The sequence below is a fragment of the Chenopodium album genome, chromosome 14 (genome assembly GCF_948465745.1).
Source record: "Chenopodium album chromosome 14, dcCheAlbu1.1, whole genome shotgun sequence".
NCBI lineage: Eukaryota > Viridiplantae > Streptophyta > Magnoliopsida > Caryophyllales > Amaranthaceae > Chenopodium > Chenopodium album.
Window position 1 is genome coordinate 25,126,674 of NC_137847.1, and position 8,938 is coordinate 25,135,611.

At 38.0% G+C, this 8,938-nt stretch overlaps 1 non-coding gene across 1 annotated transcript; it reads left to right on the forward strand.

Annotated features, from left to right (window-relative positions):
* Positions 1-4,668: 4,668 nt before the first annotated feature.
* On the forward strand, positions 4,669-4,774 carry LOC145580425 (small nucleolar RNA R71). The gene has a single exon (XR_014099472.1). It is a non-coding gene; the product is annotated as a small nucleolar RNA R71 (small nucleolar RNA).
* Positions 4,775-8,938: the final 4,164 nt, after the last annotated feature.

An 8,938-nucleotide genomic window follows, 5' to 3' on the forward strand; every position in this document is an offset into this window, starting at 1 on the left:
GCTCATGAAGATCTAACCACCTTTTCTCCCCGGCACTTGCCAAGTCAAAATTTATCTTCTTGATTGCCCACAAAGCACAGTGTTCAATTTCAACCGGGAGATGGCATGACTTGCAATAGACTAGGCGGTATGGAGTGGTACCTATGGGGCTCTTGAAATCCGTTCGATAGGCCCAAAGAGCATCATCCAACTTTTCCGACCAAACCTTTCGATTTCTCGCTACCGTCTTTTCAAGGATAAGCTTGATTTGACGATTAGACACTTCCACTTGACCGCTCGATTGGGGATGATATGGGAGGCCAAATCTTTGATGGACTCCATTCTTCCTCAATATCTTTTGAAAGGAATGGTGAACAAAATGAGAACCGTTGTCGCTTATCACCACCCTTGGTACCCCAAATCTTGGAAAAATTATTTTCTTAAACAACTTCATAACCACCTTGTGGTCGTTAGTTGGGGAGGCAATGGCCTCGACCCACTTAGACACGTAGTCGACCGCCACAAGGATATATTGATTTCCGAAAGATGAGGGAAATGGCCCCATAAAATCAATACCCTATACATCAAACACCTCCAACTCGAGTATGGGTTGTTTAGGCATTTCATTTCTCTTGAAGATGTTCCCAACTCTTTGACATCGGTAACATGTCTTTACAAAGCCCCATGAGTCCTTAAAGAGATGTGGCAACCATAGACCGCATTGAAGGACCTTAGTGGCGGTCTTAAAGACACCCATATGGCCCCCGCTTGGATCTGAGTGGCACATTTTCAAAACACTAGGCACCTTTTCGTTTGGCACACAGTGTCTAAGTAAGCCATCGACCTCTCGCTTGTATAAGATGGGATCATTAGACACATAATGCCTTGCCTCTCTCTTGAGCTTCTTTCTTTAGTTCTTAGAAAAGGAAGGAGTAAACTCCCCACATGCAAGAAAGTTCACTAAATCAGCAAACCATGGGAGCTCATTTGCTTTAATAGCATACAAGAAGTCATCAAGCATCCTATCCTCAATTGGAGAACCAAAATCATGAGTTTGAGAATCTTCTAAACGAGAAAGATGGTACGCCACAACATTTTCCGCTCCTCTCTTATCCCTAATATCAATGTCAAAGGTTTGGAGCTCAAGAACCCACCGGATCAACCTTGGCTTGGACTCTTTCTTGGCAAAAAGATACTTGAGAGCCGCATGATCCGTGAAGACAATGGTCTTGGAACCCAATAGATAACAACGGAACTTCTCAAAAGCATGAACTATAGCCAAGAATTTCTTCTCTGTTGTAGTGTAATTCCGTTGAGCTCCATTTAGAGTCTTGGACATATAATAGATCACATGAAGTTTCTTGTCCACTCTTTGACCAAAGACACCTCCTATTGCCGAATCACTTGCATCACACATCAACTCAAATGGTAAATCCCATCTTGGAGCTTGAACAATAGGAGTAGAGATTAGAGCTTTCTTCAACATATTGAATGCCTCCAAACACTTATCATCAAATACAAAGTCGGCATCTTTTTGAAGAAGATCATTGAGGGGCTTTGCAATAAGCGAGAAATCCTTGATGAATCTTCTATAAAACCCGGCATGCCCTAAGAAAGATCTCACTCCCTTTACATTTACCGGAGGTGGAACCTTTTCAATGACTTTAACTTTAGCTTTATCCACCTCTATCCCCTTGTGAGAGATCTTGTGGCCAAGGACTATGCCTTCCTCCACCATGAAGTGACATTTCTCCCAATTCAAGACCAAGTTCACTTTTTCACACCTTGAAAGACAGTTTTCAAGGTTTTCAAGGCATGCCTCAAATGAAACACCTCCTACGGAAAAGTCATCCATAAAAACCTCCATCTCCTCTTCCAACATATCTCCAAATATACTCATCATGCATCTTTGAAATGTCTTGGGAGCATTGCAAAGGCCGAACGACTTTCTCCTACAAGCAAATTTACCATATGGACAAGTGAAGGTTGTTTTCTCTTGGTCATCTGGGTGGATAGGGAATTGGAAAAATCCCGAATAACCATCAAGAAAACAATAGAACTTGTGTTTTGTTAGTCTCTCAAGTATTTGATCAATAAAAAGGAAGGGGGAAATGATCTTTCTTTATAGATGTGTTTAGACGTCTATAGTCTATACACATCCTCCATCCCGTGACCGTCCTCGTCAGAATGAGCTCACCTTTCTCATTCTCAACGACGGTCATACCTCTCTTCTTTGGGACAACGTGAACGGGAGAGACCCACCTAGAACTAGAAATGGGGATTATGATTTCCGCATCCAAAAGTTTGGTGATCTCCTTCTTCACTACCTTTCCCATTTGGGGGTGTAGCTTTCGTTGTCTCTCAATAGAAGGTAAAGCACCCTCCTCAAGAGTTATGTGTTGTGTACATAAAGCGGGGCTTATACCTTTGAGGTCATCAATGGTATAACCCAAAGCACTTTGGTGCTTTCTCAAAACACCACACAACTTTTGAGCTTGATGCTCACTCAAAGAAGAGCTAACAATCACGGAAAAAGTGGAGTTGGGTCCCACTTGCAACGCCCACTTGCAACGCTTCTTGTCTAGAAATGCTCGAACACATTTGCTCTTCAACATCCTCAATGCCTCCATTTAGCACATCTTCATACCAAGCCATTTTCTTGCTAGGAGTACCTATCTTTTCCTTGTTCAACAAAACATTCTCAAGAGCATCGTTAGAAGTGAGCAAGTGCTCATGCATGGAAGACACAACATGATCAAGAGAATCAATCATCATGCAATTTTCTAAAGAAGATCATGGATACTTGATGCTTTCATTCAAGTCAAATTCAATGACCTCATCTCCTACCTTAAGTGAAATTTTTGCACTCTTAACATCAATCATGACACCCGAGGTAGCAAGAAAAGGTCTACCAAGAATAATAGGAATGGTAGCACTTCATCCATTTCATGAACTACAAAATCCACCGGAATCACAAACTTCCCTACTCTCAAAGAAACATCCTCTACCTTACCCTTGGAAATCTTAATTGACCTATCGGCCAATTGCAAGGTAATGTTGGAAGGCAAAAGTTCCCCTAGTTCAAGTCTTTGATAGACCTAATATTGCATTAGGCTAACACTAGCTTCTAAGTCACATAAGGCATTATCAATTTTGATCTTGTTAATGGCACAAGGGATAGAGAAGTTTCCGAGATCTTTGAGCTTAGGTGGCATCTTGTTCATTATGATTGCACTACAATTCTCGGTTAAGTTCACCGTCTCTACAACATCACAATTCCTCCTACCACTCAAAATGTCTTTGAGGAATTTTGCATAGTTGGGCATTTGTGTGACAACTTCGGTAAATGGTAGAGAAAGGTGAAGTTGCTTGAGCATGTCAATGAATCTTCCAAATTGTTCATCCAACTTATGTCTCATGAATTTTTGTGGATAAGGAAGCTTAGGTTTCACAATTTCTTTCTCCACTCTCGCCTCACTAGGCTTCTCAATCTCAACCTCACTCAAAGATGCACTATCTCTCTCATCCTCTACCAAGACTTCCTTTGGCACTTCCATAGTTTCACTCTTCTTAGGAAAACTCTCCTCAAGAACCTTACCACTCCTTGTAACAATAGAATTCACGGGTCTCTTGAGATCTAAGCCTTGGGAAGGTAAAGAGGAAGGACTAGCATGATCTTTCAAAGCATTGGCAAGTTGAGAAATTTGGTTTTCAAGCATCTTATTATGAGTCATCATTTCATTGAATTTCTTGTCACTTACGGCCATGTAAGTGTTCAACAACTTTGTTTGATTCTCAATGATTTCCTCCAAATTAGACCTAGAGGAAGAGGATTGTGAATATGAATTATCACCTTGAGTCTTTGGAGAAAATCCGGGTGGAGGGCCTTGTTGAACATTGTTTTTAAAATTGCCCCTACCTTGATTGCTCCAATTACCCCTATTTTGATTTTGACCATAACCTTGATTATGGTTACCACTACCTTAATTATGATTTCCATAATTTTGGTTTTGATTTTGGCTACTATAACCTTGATTGTTATAGTTACCTCGAGAACCTTGGTTCCCTTGGTTCCTATAACCACCACCTTGGTTATAGTTGTCAAAATTTCCATGATTTTTGTAATTCCTATTCCATTGACCTCTTTGATTCTCAAACCTAGAATCATTATTATTTGACACATAGTTCACATGCTCATTCACATTTCCATCTTGATCATCACAAACATCCATACATGCATGAGGGCAACTAGAAACATCATGATCATACGACCCACAATCATCACAAAACAAGCATCCACTAGGCATGTTATTAGAAGAGGGAGGGGTTTGAGAATTAGAAGACATACCTCTCCCCTTAGATTGGGAGGGAAGACTTGAAACTTGGTAGGTAGCACTTTCCAACTTCGCCTTGATAGCGGACATCTCCTTCCCAAAGTTTGTCATTTGTGAGGATAGATTGTTGATTGCATTTAGATGATCAACCGAGTACACCGAAAAGCTACTCTTGCTAGTTGACTCTCTTTTTCCATCTTGCCAATCTCTATAATACCTCACTACGTCTTCAATTATGTCCACCACTTCCTCTTCCATTTTGTTCATGATAGGACCTCCGGCTCCTCCATCTAAACATGATTTTCCTTGAGGGCTAAGGCCTCCATAGAAGATTTGAATAATTTGGTAAGTAGGAATTCCGTGGTGAGGAAACTCTCTTTGATACTCTTTGTATCTCTCTCATGCTTCATAAAGACTCTCACTAGGCTTATGCTTCAAACCTTGAATCAAAGCTCTAGCCTCCGCCGTTTCCTTTTGTGGATAGAAATTCCTTGGTAACCTCGTCCCATGTCCTTAGAGAATTCGGCTTAACCTCCTTGTCTAGCCATTCCAAAGCACGCCCTATGAGAGAAAAGGGAAAGAGCTTGAGGCGGATGAATTCTTGAGAAACTCCGTTCACCTTGATAGTATTGCAATATTTTTCGAACTCCTTGAGATGGTTTAGTGGGCTTTCATGCTTGGCCCCACTAAATTGTCGCCTCTCTATCAAAGTGATCATTGCCAACCTTATTTCAAAATCATTTGCCAGTGTTGTAGGTGGAGCAATTCCACTCTCAAATCTATATGCACCAGGAATCACCAATTCTTTCAATGCCACTCCGGATTTTCTCCCATTCTTGCTTGTTCTTCTTGTTGTGGTTCTTCTTCACTTGAAATGCTAGGGCTCAAAGATCGTCTAGCACCCCTCAACCTTGCAATATTTCTCTCAATTTCCGGATCAAATGGCACTAGTGAATGACCACGTGCTCTATGCATAAAATCTTAAAAGAAATGGTTACTAGCACGGCTACAAGTGTAGCCTAAAAGAAAATCTTTTTGTATTTTCAATGAAAGGTGAAATAGACTCAACAACTATAACAAAGCACCAATATCAGTCCCGGCAACGGCGCCATTTTGACAAGAGGAAAATGTAGGTCGTTATCTACCTCTCCCTAGAGCCAAACCTAATTTTTAAACACTCGACCAACCTAATACAAGTATTTGGTAAGTCAAGGGTTGAACCCAAAGGAATGAGTAGAAACGATGCTATAGCCTATGTCAAGCTAATTCGAAGAATATAAATGGTTGTGGTTGGTAACTTAAATATCAAGAAGCTAGACAAATCAAAGAATTCAATATGCTAAACACTAGGGATATAGGTTCCACATGCAAGCTCAATGATTATGCTAATTTATAGATCACTTAATCGATTTAACATCACAAGGGACAAACAATAGTTGCAATCAAAGGAATCCAAAAGCTATCTCCTATAAGCCAAGCTAGGGTTCACTAAGAATGGCTAACAAGGAAAATTACAATCAAATTCAATCAATTAAAGCAATTCTCAAATCAAGGGTTCATGTCATTGAAATTTGCAATGCAATCTAGATTAATCTTATAAGTTGATCACTCCTAGTTCAATTAATCACATGCACAACTATGTCAACCAATTTAATTGCAACAATCCAATCAATTTAGTATCATCAACTAGAAAAAATCATCAATCAAGCATGCTTCCTCTTCTCCCTAGCAACTAATCTACTCACTAATCATGGTGAAATTAAGGAACAAAACAAATTCAATCAAATTCATATTCATTTAAAGCTTAATCAAAAGAAAATCAATCAATCAACAAATTCTAGAGCAAGGAATGTAATCTCAATCAAAATTCAAGAAACTAGAAAGAATTGCATTAAAAGTAAATCAAAGGAAAGAAATCTTACAAACTTTAACCGAATAGAAGAAGGAATTTCAAGATCAAATTGAAATCTAAGATCAAATTCAAGTACAAACAAGTAAATCTTAAGCTTCTCTCTCTACTTTCTCTCTCTACTATTTCTGGAAAATTATATCTAAAGTACAAAATTTCAGTTGTCATAAAAAAGAAAGTCAAAAGCTATAAATATAAACATTGAGCGAAGGAGGCTGCACAAGGCCGTGCGCACGCACCCACCAGCCGCGCGCGCGCACAGCTGGGTCTGCGCATGCACCCCTGTGCCGCGCGTGCACCCCTGTGTGGTACACGAGGCCTTGGGTCCTTCGCTTTGCTTAATCAAACTCCACGATCCCAAGCATCCCCATCATTAGTGCACTCGAGAAGATGTCCGCGAGCAAGGCAGTCCCAAAATGAGCAAATTGACTTGATTATCACCTACAAAACACAAATAAAATAAAGAGAGAAAGCATAACAAAATAAAACTAAAACTAAAACTATGAATTATTTACTAAAAACATGAAAAACTCGTAAAAACTAATCGAGAACCAAGGTGAATTATAAAAATGAAAAATCAAATAAAACTAAGAAAATTATATGAAAATGATGAAATAAAATAAAGAAAATGAACCTAAATCTTATTCTTTTGAGCGCCATAAATGACGCTCATCAATCCCCGAATATCCAGTCTTGGTTCAGGACCACTATGGAGTTCGCGATCTCATGGATAGTGAAGGGGTGTAACCTTCAGCCTGTGAATGGTTTACTAGTTCCTAAAACTTGTTGGCGACTCTTTCGCTCTAGCTTGCTTCCCTTTGGACGCCACCATACTTAAGTGTATGATCATAGTGAGTGTGGGATGCTTGAATAATTCCCTACAGTTTTTTGGTGACTCCACTAGGGAGGAATTCTATTTTAATTCCTAAAATTTATTTTGGCAATAATTTAGAATGAGTGGATGAGACTCGAAACGTTCTAAGTATTCATGTAACACCCCCAAATCTCCCTCTTAGAAATACCAGTATAATACGTATAACTATACCGTAGAGATAGACTTAGGCGTATTACCGCCGCGTGATTACGCAAGGCTACTTAAACCTACTAAAAAAACCCAATACTTTGCAGCGGAAACTTCAAAACTCTTCTTTATTTAATAATAGACCAAAAATAGTAACCATTGTCATGAGTACTCAAAAATAAATACAAGAACCAACATTTCCTAATCTAGGTGAAACCATTCTCGGGACTCCAAATGCTCATTTATGACTTCACCTGAAATTAGTCAACACTGCTTACCATTAAGGTAAACAGAGTGAACCAAAACAAAATAAGAAATACGGATTAGCAAAATATGCTAAGTACGACAAGTGCAAGATAATTAAACTCAATTTATTAGCAAACATGCTTTCGAAATCAATTCCATCCTTTCCAATGATTTAACCAATAATTCCAACTCAAAATTCCAAACCAATTTCAATAATCAATATCAATAATCAATTCAATAAACCAATTCCTCTTTAAAACCAATTCCTTTTAATCTAATTCCTTTAAAACCAATTCCTCGCCCAAGTGTGCACACCCCCCAAGCTAGTCTCCTTATATTACAAGGCTATTCTTGAGGAAAGACCCGGTCATACAAAGTTCAAGGCCTTATCAATAAACCAAATCCGCATAGTGGGATTACCAACATGCTTGTACAGCATTAATAATAATAATTCTATAAATCCTCTTTTAATCCAATAATTCCAACTTTTAATAATAATAATTCAAACTCCCTTTTTATTTAAATCCACATGCTTTCAAAATCAAACCTTTTAAACATGAATAATAATTTTAATTATTTAAAACATGATATAAAATCAATACTCCAATTAATTTATAAAAACCAATTTATTTAAACATGCTTTTATTTCATAAATCATAATTCAATTCAATTCAATCATCATAAAATCATTCAAACATGCATATTCAAACCGATCACTTTCAAGGTATCTAGCCACCTAACGTACCTTGATCTTTGCTTAGCAAAAACAAACTAAAGGAACCTCAAGAATCTTGATCGAACACACCCTACAAATAAATATAACCTTAATCAATAAAAGGTTAACAAATAATCACAATAACTAAATTAAAAACCCCCAACTATATGTACATGAACCTTTTAAATTAATTTTCATAAACATCATTAAAAATCTGATTTAATATAATTAAAACTACTCATAATAATTTTTTATAAATCCCCCATAATAATAATAATAATAATAATAATAATAATTGAATAAGAGAAGAGAAGAAGAAAAGATACGGAATCAAGGAAAAGAGAAGAATTGGATTTGCGTTGGAAAGAATAGGCAGAACTTGCAGAGGCTGTAACTCCTTTGATATAACTCCGAATTGGGTGATTTTTGAGCCTAACCTTAAGGACTTTTTGAAAGGAACAACCTTCTGTGAAACATCAATACCCCAAAAACTAACCAGAAGTGCCCGAAAATTGGCTTCAAAGATAAATGGGATGATTTGTGTAAAAAGAGGAGAAGAAAAGAAGAGAATTGGTGTGAAGAATGTGAGAGGTATGGAGGGGTATTTATAGGCTAGCTCATGCAAGAATTATAGCAAGAGAATGTGGGCAGAATTATGGCAAGTAGGGTTTAAGGGATTACTTGGAGAAGTGAGTAAAAGAATTAAGGAAAGTTTGGATATTAAGGTGATTGTG